Source organism: Schistocerca americana, chromosome 7, assembly GCF_021461395.2.
Source record: "Schistocerca americana isolate TAMUIC-IGC-003095 chromosome 7, iqSchAmer2.1, whole genome shotgun sequence".
In the NCBI taxonomy this organism is placed as follows: Eukaryota; Metazoa; Arthropoda; class Insecta; order Orthoptera; family Acrididae; genus Schistocerca; species Schistocerca americana.
Genome location: NC_060125.1, coordinates 441,799,326 through 441,818,142, shown reverse-complemented (window position 1 = coordinate 441,818,142; position 18,817 = coordinate 441,799,326). Strand labels below are relative to the sequence as shown.

Genomic DNA, 18,817 nt, shown 5'->3' with positions numbered 1-18,817 from the left:
CACACACACACACACACACACACACACAACCTGATGCTTTTTCAATGCCAACTCTGTTTTTGAAATAGGCTAGGTTATTACATAGGTTAGGGTACATGTTTCAAAAAATTGGGTTTCTGAAATCTGTATGTGTTGCTGGATAAAAGGGAAGTGGTCTGAGGTCCACCAAGTGGTGAAAATAACCACTGCAGTTCCATTGTAGGGAACCCAATAGCGGTGGGAAGGAAACTAAGTGATGGTTCACATTTCAGCTTCTGCTTGCACTGCATGTTTAGTAGGGATGGTGACAACATGGATAAATTCAATCTCAGTGGTGGGGTGGAGGTGGGGCAGTGCAGCTGAACTGAGGCCATCCAGTTCATCTTCACCCCCCCCCCCCCCCCCCCCCCCTTGTTCTCTTCCTCGCTTCTCCTTTGTTCCGCTTGCAAAGTTTTAATTCTGGTTAAGGTGTTATTTTGTTGTGCATCAGAAATGGATGAGGAAAGAGGTTCCCTGTGGCCCACAGCCAGTGTTCCCAAGGAGCACAGGCTGATGTCAATGAGGCAGTTAGTCTGCTGAGGAGGTCCAGAGGAAAATGAGCCTCTGCTGGCAGATGTTGGATGTGTAGACTCCTTCCTAGCAGGGCGTGGGGGAACCAAAGTTCCTGATGTATGTGCAGTGTGAACAGAGGGAAAGTGGGTCTTGGCCCCCCTCACATTGATGAATTCAGGTAGCCACCTTCATCACTAAAGGAAAAGCAAAACACTTCCTATTTGTTATAGAAATAGTGTGTGTGGTGTGGGGGGGGGGGGGGGGGGTGTTTAGTTATAGTGGTTTCAAAGGTTGTAATCTTCTCAACTGAATGAAGAGTTTTATATTTTTTTCTTAGCCTTAGAATATAATATGTGGTCAAGAATTTTGTATTCCTGTACATTTTTTTTCCTTCCTTTTTTTGACAACGAACAGTTTGAAGAATGAGAGGAAAGTTGCTCTAGACAGGAGATACATACTGACAGATATACAGAATGTTTTCATGATAGGGCCACCCTAGGATCACACATATGAGGTACTGGTGCAGCACGCCAACATGTGCCCACAATGCAAACATGTAAAATACTGTACAGGGGTTGGAAAGTACAGCTTTAGATCAGAGCAATAAATCATTACTTTGGCCTTTTCAAGTAATACATCCCAAAAAGTGAAAATAAAGGCTTCAGTAACAACTATTATCCTTTGACATCCATAGGATATGGTAAACAAAATGAACACACTGTTTTCCACATTTGCATATGATTCTTTGTAATGTGTGGCTCTATGAAAAGAACACCCTCAATCATGCTAAGACTTGTGGGGGAAGAGGCGATGTCTATGCCTGAATAGATTTCTCTGTTGTAATGAGGATGCAACCACTTTGCATTTTGCTAATGGATGCTATTTCTTCAAATTTTTCTTCTATATTTTAAACAAATAACAATGGTTTTGTACTCCAAAAGCACTCGTCATCAGTTTAGGGACAAACTAGGTACTGAGGGGAGTATTTATCTTCATTTCTGCTAATTTATTTTCCTCCCATGGCATGGCCAGAGATGGGAAAGCCTTTGGATAGTACATTTCTGCACTGAATTGATTCGTTCTGTCTGGTGGGACTGCTAGAGCGTTTCAGCTACCAGTGTGAGAAGTTTGATCCCGTTACTGTGGATTATCATTCATGGTGCCATCCATTCAGACTGGTGCTTGCTCTATGGGCACCATCTACCACAGCAGTAACTGTCCAGCATGTCTCCTCAGAGTCTTTCACATCAGCACAGTTCAACGAAAACTTTAGCATAATCCCAAATAGGTGCTCTACTTGTACAATTATAGTTGGTGGCGACTTCAATGTATCCTCGATTTGCTGGCGAAAATACATCTAGAAAGCTGATGGTAAGTATAAAACACTGAAGGAAAATGTACTAAATGCTTTCTACGAAAATTATTTTGAGCAATTAGTTCAGAAGACTGCTCAGAGTGAAAACAGATGCAAAAACATACCTGACCTCTCAGCAACAAATAACCGTGAGCAAATAGGGAGCATCATGACGCATACAGGCTTTAGTGACAACAAGCTTGTTATAGTGCGACTAACCACTGCAACATGCAAATCTACCAAAAATAAATGCCAAACGTATCAATAATGAAAAGCAGATAAAAATTCTTCTTGATGTTTTCCTCTAGCAGACAACCTCCACTCCTTCCAAGCTAACAAGTAAGTTTAGACCAGTTGTGGCTTGAATTCAAAGAAATAATACCTGAGGCACTTCAGAGATTTGTAATGAATAAATTAATACAAAATGGTACTGATCCTCCATGGTGCACAAAATAGGTCAGAATGGTACTGCAAAAGCAAAGGAAAAAAAGCATGCCAAATTTAAAAGCACATATCATCTCCCAAGACCGGCAATGTTTTACAGAAGCTCAAAAAATTGTGCACACTTCAAAGCAAGTTATTTTTGAAAGGTTTCAAAACAAAACTGTCTTGAAAGCTGACACACAACCCAATGAGACTCTGGCTGTATATAAAATACACCAGCAACAAGACACGATCAACACTTTCACTATGCCATAACAATAGTGATATTACTGATGACAGTGCCCTAAAGCAGAGTTATTAACCGTAGCACCACTAGGCTCAGATCTGTCACATGGATGTCTAAGGGGCTGAAAAAATTTCGCTCACATTCTTTTCACTTTTTAGTATTTTTTTGTTTGTTTTGTTTTGATTATTTAATGAACTAGGAATTTCTTTACTAGGTTGCAACACACTTTTCCATAGTTATCAGGAACATTATAACGTATACAAATACAATAAATAAAATAATTAATGTGAGAAATATTAGGCCTATTATATTTTTATCATGAAACTAACTCTTTCATATACATCACACCTATATTAAGAAATCATGAAATTAACGTACAATAGCAAACCACAAATAAGAAAACAGAAAATCAAAGTCAGAAATTACAATTGAGTCTTTCCATGCTACTCACTTTCACTTTCAATTTCAATTTCACAACCTTTGCATATGATTGTTTTTGCAGAATGAGTAAAACACACATACTTGGAACACCTGCAACAAACTATAGACGCTTCTGTCATCTTGCCTTTTTCCTTTTTAAGAGTTTTTACCCTCCAAACAGATGTGCCATCTTCCTCTTGAATAAAATTCAACAGATTGAACAGTTGCAGTAATGATGGGTAGCAATAGCCCTAGAACACTTTCCACTGCAGATATGATAGCCTTTTGTAAACACATGATATTCTTTGCTCTCTTTTCCACAGCTGGCCTAACGAGCTCTAATTCTAGCACATACAGCCTTCTTACATTACGCTTCTTCTTATTCAAGTTTAGGTTGTTTATCACGAAAATTCTTCCAGCAGTGAGACAGGCAATATCTATCAAGGTGAAAAAGAGAGATAACGGCCACCTTCTCGTCCCTCGTTTCACTGAATGATGTCGCGCAATTTGATCAATGCTGTCTATGCCCCCTTTGGTTTCATTGTAGTAGCAATTGATGTTTCTCTCTCTCTCTCTCTCTCTCTCTTCCCCCCCCCCCCCCTCCTCTGCCGATTCACCCACTTTGTTATTATTGTGTTGTGTGGAAAGAAGTAGGAGATTCTTAGTAGGCTTCAGTTGGGAGATATATGAAACCAAGGTAAATGGTATGTTGCCTGTTTTTGGATCTGTGAATAAGAACTTAGAGGAATACAGCTCTCAACCCCGTGTCTTCTTCAGCTGTTCTGGTATGTGTTTTCTGTTACCCTTCAATGTTCCCACCAAAGTGAGCTTGTCATCATTGTAAAGCTCATCGGCTAGGTCTTTGGATGTATAATAATGATCTGTCGTTATATTTCTTCCACTTCCTGCCAGCAGATTCCCTAGGAATTTACCAACTGCCTTTGCACTCCGTTCCTCGGCAGGTCATTCATCCTTCCAAGCATAGACTTGAGCATTTTTAGAACATACCGGGTATGTGCATCTGATAACATCCTAATCAGTATGCCATACTTCCCAGGCTTGCCTTTTATAAAGACCTTAAAGGGACATCTTCCTCGAAATAGGGAGAGCATTTCATTTCATTGATCATTAGATCTGCACTTGGCATGTAGTATTTCACAAACATTTCGTCAATTTTGTAGAAAACTTCCCGAAGGGGGCAAAACGTATCCTACATCGAATACCACTCATTGCAGCTATGTAGATATTCTTTCTCAGTAATTTCCCCCATAAGTCCTCAAGAAGCAATCTAGTGTCCATGAGTATCAAAATACCAATGAAGGTATACATTTCTTCTATGGTTGTAGTTTTAAGTTCTTGTTACGAGCTTCTTGGTTTGTATAGTCCACAATAATCTTCATTACTTCGGTAGTTATAAGCTTTTTGAAAGATTCTGACACACTAGAGGTCAAGTCTTCACGAGTCAAACCCTCACAAAAATTCACTATATTTCGTACTGACCTGTGTATTTGCCTTAGAGGTGCAGTAATATATTCCCTACCCCTTTTTGCTGTAACAACGATGTTGGAAGCAGCTGCATGCTGGTCATCAGGGGATGAACTCCATGAATTTGACTCATTTTGAATTGCTGTGTCACTATTGTAGGTCACAGCTGCATCATCATCTTCTGTATCACTTCCATCACCTTCACTTGCTTCCTTTATTATACTTGACACCTCTTCAACTTGAGAAACCTCTGATACTGATGAGGCATTTTATTAGAACAGTGAGTACTGTACAACTGCTCGAATAACAAAGGAGATTTAATTCAAAACAACAATGGCAACACAATACAGTGGTACCAATCATTTCTTTCTGCTATATTGAAAAATATTTTAATGAGAAAAGTTGTCTCACCAATGTCTAAGGGGGGAGGGGGGGGGGGGGGGGGGGAGGGGCGTGAGTACAAAAACTGCCTGCACTTAAAATATAATAGGCAGATTTAAATAATTCACAAAAATTATTATAAAACCATCACACCATATACTCTAGATATTTTTCTACAACTAACTAAATTCCTGCTTCTTCACTCCAACAAATAGATATATTACACAAATAAAACAAATACAGCGTGTGGTATGGGATCCTTACTGGATAGAATTTATGGAGGACGTCTAAAAAGTCCAAAGAGGAACAGCTCATTATTTTAACACACACACACACACACACACACACACACACACACACACAAGGTTTAGGGCACCTAATTCAAATAGTCGCACAAGAGGGGCTCAAGACAGAATTGCACGAGGGGGGGGGGATGTTGCTGAAAAAGAAAAAAGAGAATGTGTGGAAGTCAAATTCAGATTTGGGAAACAAAACATAATTTAATAATAAAAAAAAAAGCGTGGGTATGAAAGTTCTAGTAAGAACCATAGTTAGTGGCCAAGGGAAAAGCCAGATTACCAAGGTAAAGCTACTCTACAGACCAACTCACAGAGAAAGAGCCATCAGATAATAAGATAGCAGAACAGGAAAGGGAGTAGTACTGCTATGGCTCAGGACCCCATCTTCTCCATGCATGTATTCACAAAATAGTGGAGAGCCCCTCGAGAGAGGATAACAGGGCGGGGGGGGTTTACACTTGTGCTTGTGGCATAGCAAAAAGTAGTAGTACTGCAAGGATTTCGAGTCCCGCATTCATCAATCACATTCTCACAAAACAACTACGAGTTTTCTCAGGGTTGCAGGCAAATGAAACTAAAGTTCCCTATGCATAAGAGGAAGGGGAGGGGGGGGGGGGGGGGAGTTAATCATCATACTCAGGCTCTGAAACCATCATACTCTACTATACTATGTAAGCTACACTAAAAAAACTGACAACTTAAGTTTTTTGTCAATCTAAGTTATTAGGTTCATATGAAAACAAAACAAAAATGGCTATTTTGTTAAAGAGTATCAAATTACAGTAGCTTTAAGCTCCATTAGGACAATGATGTGCTCAACTCTTTAGACGACCTAGGTTGCAAAAATATATCAATGACATGTTTAGCATTTTGGATGACTTAGGTTGGGTTACATGGTTTTTCGGTTTCAGCACACTGGTTGGGTTACCTGTCTGCTAAAGTATCTATCATGTCAATTCAATCCCTTGAATTTCCTTGCACCAATAACACGCAGTCATCTAAATTATGTGGGCAGCTGTCTAAAGTTTTACTCAATATCATGCAACTAAAATTTCTGTGTCAGCTTTAAGAGCGATCATTTTGCAGTTGCCTTCACACAGCTTTCTGGGAGAAGTATTACTTTGCTTCAAAACAAATGAGTTCTTTTAATTAGTAAAAAAATTAATTATAAGCTGTGAGCAAGTTCTCGCTAAAATGCAACTCACAGCAACTGACAGGAAATCATCATGAAAAAACACAACAACGTAAGAAGAAAATTAATAAACAAAGGTACAACAATTATATAAAAGCCTTCCTCAATGTCAGACAGTGTAAGAGAACTTTAACTTATTCTGATAAAGATATCCTTAACTGGTATCAAAATAGGTCAATACAATAAAATTAATCCAACCGGTTGGTTATTTATATCCTTCATTGAAACTGCAATGACATCCAGTGTTCCCTTAAGCAACAATAAAGCCCCTCTGCTATTTCTAACCTATATTAACGATTTTGGAGACAATGAAAATAGTCCTATCAGATTGTTTGCAGATGATGTTATCATTTGCAATCTAGGAACGTCAACAGAAGATCAATGTGAATTGTTCAGATATCTGTACAAAAGAAAGTTTCATGTGTAGGGTTAAAATTCATGGCGGAAGGCTATCGAGGATAAGATTCTATCCTCAGTGAAAGTAAGAAAGAATACAGAACATCCTGAGAAAGTAATGAGGAGCTCCATAAATGAGATAACCGAGAAATCTACGATCAACACTGGGGACCATGAAGCAGCAGCAGTAGTGGTAGTAGTAGTAGTAGTAGTAGTAGTAGTAAAGGAATTCTGCCATCTTGTATGCAAAATGACACAAGCCAGATGAAATAAGGAGGACATAAGCTTATTAACATACGCAAATGGCATTGTTGGCCACAATAATCTACTGGCATTAAACATTGGCCTTAACCTCAGGAAGAAATTTCTGAGAGTATGTGCCAGGAGCACCATAATATGATGCAGTGTCTCGTGGACTATGGGAATAGCGTATAGGCAGAGAATTGAACATTGGAGATGTACTACAGAAGGATGTATAAAGTTACAGTGACTGATAAGATTAGAAATGAAGAGGTACTTGGCAGAATTTTTGTGGAAAGAAACATATGGAAATCACTGTCAAGAATAAGGGAAATGGTTAGAGGGCATGTGTTAAGACATCAGGGATTAACAATCATGGTACAAAATGGAGCTGTAGAAGCTAAAAACTGTAGGGGAAAGCAGAGCCTGAAATACACCCAACAAATAATTGAGGACCTAGAGTGTAAATACTACTCTGAAATGAAGAGGTTGGCACTTGAGAGGAACTCACTGTGAGCCACATTAAACCATTCGTGAGATTGGTGACTCAAGGAAAGCACAACATCAGACAAAACTTGCCACGTTAGACTGTCGGTCAGTACAATAAAATACTGCTACTACATCCAGGAATAACGTCGAACATGATACATTACTCCAGAATGATGTTCGTCACCAATTAAGGTAATTCTACAATGTCATTGAGTAACTTAGTCTCTCAAAATGTGTCCATACAGGGTTTAGGACACTATGCCTTGATGTTCGAAAAAATCTATGCCAACTGTCATCATGTTTAATTTTGTGCAATAAGTGCAGGATAATATAGGTAAGAATAAGACAATATTTATCAATAGTCATACCACATTATTTCATATTATCATTTAGGCAGTTTCTTACAACTAACTAATTTCCCACAGACATGGTCCAATGAGCATAATCCAAATTTCTTTTTTGGTGATTATTAGGCAAAAGAAATGTGAAAAGAAATGTGCATGCGACAAAACATCTTTTATTCAACAAGGATGGTGTAGATTTGTGTTTTTTAAAGCTTTTATTAAATTAATTTTATTATCTGATGTAGTGCCAATACAAAGCTCAAGAAGAGATTGCCACAAACATAAAATAATTTTTTCCCCAAAAACTAAGGTACAGTGACTTGAACCCATTTACAAGAGTCCTTTTCAGTGGGTTTAAGGGCACCGAAATTGATGGGTCATGGTGTGTAGTCTCTTCTTGCCATATTCAATGATGTAATCATAAAATATTTTAAGTATTCATTCTGCTGTTATGTAGCCTGACTTGATTATCTTTGCTCTTCTGCTCGACTGTGATAGGGTTAATTTTATTATTATTATTATTATTTCCTTCACTTTCTCAGACGTTAAGTCCGGTTAAAAATGGAGTGACGCGGACCTTGATCAAGCGTCATTTCCTTTTAACTGTACGGTATGTGTTATATTGCATTTAGGAACTTTCGGGTAATTGAACATGTATCAATAATTACGGATTTCTGTAGTTGTATATATATGTTTGGATGTAGCTGTATTGCATTGATGTACTGGTGGATATTGTGTGGTATGACTCCTGTAGTTGATAGTATAATTGATATGATGTCAACTTTATCCTGATGCCACATGTCTGACTTCCTCAGCCAGTTGGATGTATTTTTCAATTTTTTCTCCTGTTTTCTTTTGTATATTTGTTGTATTGGGTATGGATATTTCGATTAGTTGTGTTAATTTCTTCTTTTTATTGGTGAGTATGATGTCAGGTTTGTTATGTGGCGTTGTTTTATCTGTTATAATGGTTCTGTTCCAGTATAATTTGTATTCATCATTCTCCAGTACATTTTGTGGTGTATACTTGTATGTAGGAACGTGTTGTTTTAAAAGTTTATGTTGTAAGGCAAGCTGTTGATGTATTATTTTTGCGACATTGTCATGTCTTCTGGGGTATTCTGTATTTGCTAGTATTGTACATCCGCTTGTGATGTGATCTACTGTTTCTATTTGTTGTTTACAAAGTCTGCATTTATCCGTTGTGGTATTGGGATCTTTAATAATATGCTTGCTGTAATACCTGGTGTTTATTGTTTGATCCTGTATTGCAATCATGAATCCTTCTGTCTCACTGTATATATTGCCTTTTCTTAGCCATGTGTTGGATGCGTCTTGATCGATGTGTGGCTGTGTTAGATGATACGGGTGCTTGCCATGAAGTGTTTTCTTTTTCCAATTTACTTTCTTCGTATCTGTTGATGTTACGTGATCTAAAGGGTTGTAAAGGTGGTTATGAAATTGCAGTGGTGTAGCCGATGTATTTATATGAGTGATTGCTTTGTGTATTTTGCTAGTTTCTGCTCGTTCTAGAAAGAATTTTCTTAAATTGTCTACCTGTCCATAATGTAGGTTTTTTATGTCGATAAATCCCCTTCCTCCTTCCTTTCTGCTTAATGTGAATCTTTCTGTTGCTGAATGTATGTGATGTATTCTATATTTGTGGCATTGTGATCGTGTAAGTGTATTTAGTGCTTCTAGGTCTGTGTTACTCCATTTCACTACTCCAAATGAGTAGGTCAATATTGGTATGGCATAAGTATTTATAGCTTTTGTCTTGTTTCTTGCTGTCAATTCTGTTTTCAGTATTTTTGTTAGTCTTTGTCTATATTTTTCTTTTAGTTCTTCTTTAATATTTGTATTATCTATTCCTATTTTTTGTCTGTATCCTAGATATTTATAGGCATCCGTTTTTTCCATCGCTTCTATGCAGTCGCTGTGGTTATCCAATATGTAATCTTCTTGTTTAGTGTGTTTTCCCTTGACTATGCTATTTTTCTTACATTTGTCTGTTCCAAAAGCCATACTTATATCATTGCTGAATCCTTCTGTTATCTTTAGTAATTGGTTGAGTTGTTGATTTGTTGCTGCCAGTAGTTTTAGATCATCCATGTATAGCAAATGTGTGATTTTGTGTGGGTATGTTCCAGTAATATTGTATCCATAATTTGTATTATTTAGCATGTTGGATAGTGGGTTCAGAGCAAGGCAGAACCAGAAAGGACTTAATGAGTCTCCTTGGTATATTCCACGCTTAATCGGTGTTGGCTGTGATGTGATATTATTTGAATTTGTTTGGATATTAAGTGTGGTTTTCCAATTTTTCATTACTATGTTTAGGAACTGTATCAATTTAGGATCTACTTTGTATATTTCCAATATTTGTAGTAACCATGAGTGGGGTACACTATCAAAAGCTTTTTGGTAATCAATGTATGCGTAGTGTAGCGACCTTTGTTTAGTTTTATTATTATTATTATTATTATTATTATTATTATTATTATTATTAATAATAATAATAATAATAATAATAATAATAATAATAATAATAATAATGTGTCGAGACCCTGTAGAATCATGTAATAGGCTCTGCCTCACCTCAGCACTCTGATTTTCCACACTTCTCTCCTTTTTTTCTCCTTGAGTGTCTCTCTACCTTCAACACCACTTTGCTCCTGGTTTCTTGGGATTTCATTCGTTGATGTCACATTCCAACAGTGTACCTTGTTCTTTGTATATGTTTCTGACTTCACCTTCTATTGGATTGATTTGTGATTTTTGTAGATCAAGTTTGATTTGAGTGATCCACAGTGTTGTTGACTTTATCTGCGATATGCACGTCAGAATTCTGTGGAGAGTCTTCGCAGAGCCTGTTGTTGTATCTGTAGTCTTTAACTTTCTTCTTATGACATCTGCTGCTACGTTTGATATCTTCTCCATGATTTTCCTAGAGTATAATCTGTATCCCTCTTCTGTCAGCTTTGGGTCGAGAATTTTCTCACAATTTTGAATTCTTCTTTCAGTATGCTTTCCATATCGCTTTTCACACGTAGTGTTAGTGTATGCCCTGTATGTTGCCACATTCGTTCTTCATTTTTTATAGTTGTGTCTTTCGTGGTAGGTTTGAAGATTTCACCTAGAGATTTGAAATGTGCAACTCTGCTTATCTTTTCACATTTTTTTATCTAATTGTTGTATGTTTAATTTTGAGCAGCAGACATCTGTAAAGTTATTTGAAGGCCAAAATTTTCTACACGTTCTTTTAGTACAGGTATTTGTTTGGTTGCTGTTAGCTTTGTTACCTAAAATTATGGCCAGGTTGTTTGTAAAGCTAGGCTTTGAGATTTGTATACTGTCCTACATCGTCCTAGTCGTGTTGGTTGTCAGTGCCCTTGGATTTTTAGTTATTTTTTCCAGCCCCTCATTTCTTTGCCCATCACTACATTGAACAATAGTGAAGATAATCTGTCATCTTGATGTACTCCAATTTTGATCATGAAGGCATCAACGAGATTTCACCCATGAATTTAACTTTCGATGTTGTGTCAGCCACCATCCGTCTGATTAACAGTTGTGTTTTTGGGTCAAGCCTCTGTTGTTCTAAAATGCTGAATAAGGATTGTCAGTCAACAAAATATTGTACCTTCTAGAAATCTATGAAAGTGCAAATAATTAGAGCATTCCTGATGGGCTTATATTTTAGAATTGTTATTTATAAGTTTTAGAAATCAGAGCCAACTCATATGGGTTGACTAACAGCAAATTTTGCCTCCAGTTTTATCATATTTGGCATTGCAAGTGGCCCTTGTTGATTTACATCCTAAAACTGCCATATTTACTATGGAAAATTAGCTGCACTTCATCAGCATCGAGCAACTTTTCCTAATAGTATGTGTGTCTCATTGCAGGAAAGTAAAAGACAGCTTGGCATGGAACTGAACCCCTGTCTTTTACATGGACAGATTGACCGTTCACCTACATTGATGACTATGAAAAATTTCCATTTTAAGGCCCTGTGTAGTGTATCTAAAGCTAGTGATAGAGATATTTTATTTGCAGAAAAGCTTTTTTGGCTTCTTGAAGTAGGTGCAGAATGCAGCCAGGACTACTTTTGACCAATATTTCCAAGCAGTTATTTCTTTTTGGCATTTACTTCACATAATCTGGAAGAATGACATGTTACATTTCATTTGCGCCAATGCTGTACCAGACTGACTCTGCATGCGATTTTCCACTGTCCGCTTTTTTTCTGTCAAGTGTACATATACCATTTGGGATCATCACAAAGTTTTTACGATGTGACGATCTTTGTTTACCTATCAAGACTGGTATTTTGCATTCAGCACAAATAAAATTATCACCGACTGTAATATAGATATGGGCTCTGGAAAAGAACCATACACAGTCAACAGATGAACAACATGTCAACTGGGTGCAACTTTTAATAGTTTTAGCCTTTCCCGGACGTTAGGAAAGATTTTGTAGACCCACAGATTCTTAGTCCCAGTCGCTTTGGTAATGCCAGTGCCTAAGCTGTACTTTATTACTGATTCCATTAGTGGTTAAAATCTGGATCTTGTATAACATACCCTTCTCGAGTTAGTATGAGGCAGCTGGATACATGGAGTAACATCTGTTATGAATATGCCTAAAATCACAAGCAGTAACACTCGTGGAGTGCTTCGAAATGCTCTGGCAAGCCTAATATAGCACACTCCTCTGAGCTTTCTGCAAAAAAATTTTCCTACTGAACGTAGCAAAGCTAGAGTGTTCACACATCAGTCATGAAGTTGGCAGTGGCTAAAAATATAGCGCTGTGGTAAAACACAACTGCCAGCAGCGGAATTATGTACATAGTAGTTCCTATTATTACCTTATACATCACTTTAGACACTTCTGAAGCTGCACTGGAGATGTGCTGTGAGAAACTTAATTTTAACAACTAGGTAATCTCCTCCTCCTCCCACTAGATATTTATGAACATCACATCTAGGGGTAAGTTGCCTTCAAACTTTTTAGATGTGTTTCTATTAGCTGAAAATTTATCTTTTAGCACCACACAACATTATGTCTGCACCACCGCTACATTCGACTGACGAGCATGGTTACCCCTCTCATCCAAGTGGAGTGAGCTGATACAAATACCAGGAAATCATCTGCCTATGCCACCACATCTTCAATTGCCTCACCCTCATACACAATCACAAGAATGCATGTGATGTATGTACCCTAGAAAAATGGGCCACAGATCGACTGTTGTGGATATCACTCAGTAATTTATTTGATTATCTTATGGTTGCCTACATTCCCTTCTAGTATCATCCCCTCCCGTAACCTTGGGGACTGTGGAATAGTGAGTCAGGATTCCATAGATGTCTCAAATACGCAAACATTGCAGGCCACCACAGCTCGTCAATTGCACTGAAATGTTTGTCATTACTGCCGCTACATATTTGCAGGCCAAGTTACTAATTAAGAAAAGTGTTACTTTTAGAATCATCAATGGAACGTTCCTTTCAAAACCGAATAGAACCATTTAAGGCCCCAACGATCCCTGTATTCCTGAAACTGATCTTACAGAAGACACTCCTGAGCCTTAGCCACAACACTTGCAAGGCAAATAGGCCTATAGCACTTACAGTCTACTATGTACCTATTATTGGACTTCTTAATCGTGACTATTTCCGAAGTATTCCTATATTCTGCAACCCTCCAAACAAAGGAGATAATTCCTTCCTTACAGGCATCAGTAATCATGTTGGCACCTGCTAGTGGGCTCGCAAGCAGTCGACTCATCCCTGGTGATGCTGCCTCCACTAAATGGTGCACTTATTCTTTCTGACACGTTTTGTAAGATACTTTTATTTATTCTAACCAATTAACCCTGAAGAACAATGCTCGAAAGTTCAACAATGTTTTCAACCTTATTTGTGTGCCTGTCTATCGCTCATCTGCACATTGTATGCTTATCTTTACTCCTTGGCACTAGAATAAGAGGTAACCGATCGGAATTCTGGTGGTGCGAGAAATTTTTACCACCAGTATTTGTCCCAACAAGGGTAGGTGGTGTGGTGGTATAAAGTTTTTATTCACCAGAGTATAACAATGCCCAGAATTAAATTCTAAACATCTTTGCAGTGGTTCAAGAAATGAGAGCATGTAGGCCTAGCTCTGTTGATGGTGATCCATTGTCAGACGGGGACATTAAGTCACTATTTTGGGAGGAGTGGGTTATGTGCTGGCACTAAGTGCTAAAACCTCCCTTCTCTCATAAACATGAAAGTGACATCACACTACACGCACATACATCTCAGACATTTACAATCAACAGAACAGATAAAATACCAGTCACATACACCGGGTGAAAAAGAGCCACTGAGAATGGAGGAAGACAATCCTTTGCAACTATGTGGCTGAATAATGCCATACAACAGTTTTACTTTCCTTGCAGTTAAAAAAAAAAAAGCTATTACAAACAAAAGAATGTTCATGATGGCTATAACAAAAGCAAAACTGCCTGGCTTTTGTGCAGACAGTAAGATTGGGTGTTGTTCTTTTACATCTAGTTTTTAAAGATTTGCTTGTCGGCACATACTTATTGCTTTTAGAGCTATCTGGAGAAGAACTGTCCTACTTTCCTTATATTTAGCAGTAAGCATTCTTGCTAGTTGCATTTACTGATGTTAGGTCAAACAAGGTAAGCACCCCAGCTGTAATGGCTAAAACCATACAAAAACATTATTTTAAGATATGGAGATTTGCCTGTTCTACCATCCACCAAGGCAATTTATCTGTAAAATTCTGCATATAAGTGCAATTTGAATGTAAACGAGTCAAGACAACATATGCAAAAGTAATTAATGAAACAATACCAACTTTCTAAATCAAAATACAAGTTAACACGATTTGCAAAGATCTGGTTACAATGCTGACATTCCTGTTGCATCCTTTGATAATGTTATAACTGTTACTTCTGATATTGGACTAACGCAGTCTGAATACATCAAAAATGATGCAGCATACTGTCATATTGCCCTTGTCAAGGGTGCATAATGTGCCATTTAACTGTGTTTTAATCACTTACTGCAATTCCACATTTCTTCTTTGATGACAATAAAGAAAGAACATATAGCAACAGCACAAATTACATTTGGAGAAAGTTTTTCTATATTCAACTATCGAATGGTGTTTAGAAATATGCTTCTCATTGTAAATTGCTCATTGTCATTGCAAAGACAGTGTTAATCGGAACACATTTCTATATAAGGTCTGTCCATAAACTGTGATCCAGACTGAACAGCAATCACATACATTAGTGGAGTTGGAAGTGGAGTTAGAAAATATAAAATGCGGAGTAGTAGGATAGAGAAAATAGAACTAAAAATAGGAAAAGCTCGGAGGGACGAAATTTAAGTTTGTTGGTTGGTTAGTTTGGTGTGAGTTCTGGGACTAAATTGCTAGGTAATCATTTCCTCATTTAGGGGATAATTCGCCTGGAGTTAGTGATATCTCGTGGCTCAGACAAGTCGATATGATTGGACGTGAATGTACACATATAATCTCCCACCCCCTCCACACACACACACACACACACACACACACACACACACACACACACACACACCACTGTTGTTCGCGGGGAGATTGGTTGCTAGCTTGCCACCCACGTCACCTGATCTGTCAGTGTGTGATTACTTTGTGTGAGGACCCCTCAAGTACAAGGTGTATCGCAACTACCTTCATAGTCTTCGAGAACTGCAGCAGAACATTTTGGACAAGTTTACAGCAATTCCAGCAGCTAAGCTTCGATCTGCCTTCAGCAACTTGCTGACCAGGTCCCAAATGTACCAGGAGATGAATGGTGGTCACTTTCAACATCTGCTGTAGTCACGTTAGTACTGTATTTCCATTCCTCTGCCGTTTTTCTTTGTACCCTGGAACTCTGTTCTCTGGGCCACATTTATTTGCCACACCCTGTATGAGTAGTAAAACAGAGGCTTTAAGAGCAATGCTAATGCAAGAGATTAGAAATAATTGGGAGTCAAAAGTATATTAAACAGTCTGGTAACTAAAGGAGAGAACAGACATGGGCCCACCAGAAATCATCTGCAGTGAAAGGCATCTCCACTACAATGAACCCCCCCCCCCACACACACACACACACACACACACACACACACACACACCTCATAGGTAGGGATGAGAAATAACCAACTAAACAATTCTTTTCAGCAAAGTAGAGAGGAGATCCACAACAGTAAAACTGAATTGGCTACAAGGATACTGAACATCAGTTGAAAAGTCAATGGTATCGTAAGCTGAGAAAAATAATCAAATTGGTGGGAGGGTGAGCACAATCTAATCACCATCACCAGGGATGATCCATCCCATCACCAACCTAATCCTGATTCAATACAGTCAGTGTTAAAAGAGAAGGGAATATCAGTCACTTTTTGAAGGGAGTATACAAATATGCTCAACAGTTCTTTTGTCACTGGCTAGTAAGAAGAAAATGGAACCCTTTATGTTTTATATTCAATGGAATGCAACATGAAAGGTCACTTTTAAGAAAGTGAAATAGGCTGCTGCAGAAAAAAAGGGCTTACTGTGTCTAAAAGTAACCAAAAACAGAAAAAAAAAACTGAGTAAAACATGGACTACAAGGGTGCCTGGCAGTGGAAGTGTTGTCAAAATCTCTAACCCCCCTCCCCGTGTGTAACATGTGAAGGGAGGTCTCCCAAAACCACTAGCCTTAAAAGCAGTTTAAAATGCTTTAATTAAAAAGATCTATTTTCTTGTAGGAAACGAAGAGCTAATGTAACTGTCTGTTCATTGTCTGCCAGCATTAGAGGAAATGTATCAAGACAACTATGCTTGGCGTCGATAGCCTGGAGGAGGAGCATTCCACAAGGATGTGAAGTACTGCCCGTAAGACTCAGCACCCACAATTTGATGATGATGATGATGATAATGATGATGACAACACAGACACCCAGTCCACGGGCAGAGAAAATCCCCAATCTGGACGGGAATCTAACCCAGGACCCCATGATCCAGAGGCAGCAACACTAGCCACTAGACCAGGAGCTGTGGACACACCCACAATTTGATGGATGCCTCACTGTATAGGATAAAACTATGGATTAATCTGATATGAGCATTGCACAGATGACACAGTACGGTGGGTTCCTTCCAGGGCGAAAAGAGAGAGAGAAAAGCCATGCCGCTGCAGTCTCTTTGAAAGTTTGGGGTTTATTAAAGAGGGCAGTAAGCCCACCAAATGCTGTTCCATCTCCGAGCGAGTACACTCATCATCTGCACTCACAAATGCGATACAGATAGCCGTACCGTAGGTGCAACCACAATGGAGGGGTATCTGTTGAGTGGCCAGACAAACGTGTGGTTCCTGAAGAGGGCATCAGACTGTTGAAAACAGTAGTTGCAGGGGCAACAGTCTGGATGATTGACTGATCTGGCCTTGTAGTTGGTTGGTTGGTTGTTTGAGATTAAAGGGACCAAACAGCAAGGTCATCAGTCCGTTGTTTCAAATAGACTCCATTCTGCTAACGGGACATCTCAGTATAGTCAGAAAAATAAAACGGATAAAGGGGAAACGTAAAAGGGCAGTCACGTTGTCATTAGTAAAAACAAATGAGGGAAGTTGGCAAGAGAACGAACCCAACACTATGCTGAAACAGCATAGGCAAGACCACCTGTGACTTAAAAGGTACAACTGCTATAATGCAGAAAGTACGTATGGGAACAGAAAAACTAACCAAGCCTTAAAAAGAAGGGGTAAAAACAGAGTAAAAGGGAAAGAAAAGAGGATTCCGGTCAGGGAGGTGAATCGGGAATCTCTGAACACTGCCTACAGTGGGAGACACCCAAACACTCACCGCCCTGCCCCAACACCAGAGGGAGATTAAAAACTTTAAAACTGAGAATAAAAACCACTCTCCCGGAGGAAATCTAGAACCAGAGAGACCATCCGGGAATCGTCAGCCAACATCAAAGGTATAAAGTGTGGGGGAGTCTGTACTTAGCACGCAGAGCCAAAAGAAGGGGGCATTCAACCAAAATGTGGGCCACTGACTGGAAGGCTCCACAACCACATAGCGGGGGTGGCTCATCACGCAAAAGGAAACCATGGGTCAGCCTGGTATGGCCAATGCGGAGACGACACAGTGTGGTCGAGTCCTTGCGGGAGAGGCTAAAGGAAGAACGCCATGGGCCTGTATTCACCTTAATGGCACGAAGTTTATTAGACAGTGGAGTAGCCTCCCAAGAATTGGCCCATGACTGTGCAAAGTGGGATTTGATGTGAAGCCGTAAATCCGCTGCAGGAGGGGTTACAGAAAACGGGGGGTAAGTAACTGCTCCCCCAGCCAAACGATCAGCGAGCTCATTACCCGGGATACCCACATGGCCCGGGACCCATAGGAAGTCAATGGAACAAGCAGCACGGTGAAGATCAGCGAGATGGTCATGGATGGCAGAGACCAAGGGATGGCGCGAAAAACACCGGTCAATAGCAAGAAGGCCACTCATCGAGTCCGTACATAACAAAACGCGGTTGTGTTGGGATTGTTTAATAAAGGTAAGGGCCCGGGAAATTGCCACCAATTCCGCAGTAAACACCCCACATGAGGGTGGCAGTAGATGATTTTCCGTTCCAACAAAGGACGTGAAGGCATACCCAACATGAAACAAAGGACGTGAAGGCATACCCAACATGATCAGCAGATTTAGAGCCATCAGTGTAAAAAACAACAGCATCCCGAAACTCCCATAAAATTTGGCGGAAAAAGGAACGGAACACCACCGGGGGGATGGAATCTTTCGGACCGCGGCGGAGATCCATCCGAATTCGAGGCCGAGGAACTAACCAAGGAGGGGTGGAGGGGAGGGAGCGAGGAAGACAGGACAAAGAAGGAAGCCGAAAATCACGGGTAAGAGACGCAAGGCGCAGCCCAACCGGTAAACCCGCCCGAGGGCGGGAGTCAGGCGGGCGACGTC

General features: G+C 39.4%; 1 protein-coding gene across 3 annotated transcripts in view; it reads right to left on the bottom strand.

Annotated features, from left to right (window-relative positions):
* The window catches only part of LOC124621835 (ubinuclein-1), a 352,960-nt gene that overhangs the window by 311,518 nt on the left and 22,625 nt on the right, over positions 1 to 18,817 (bottom strand). The gene's annotated exons all lie outside the window — the stretch shown is intronic.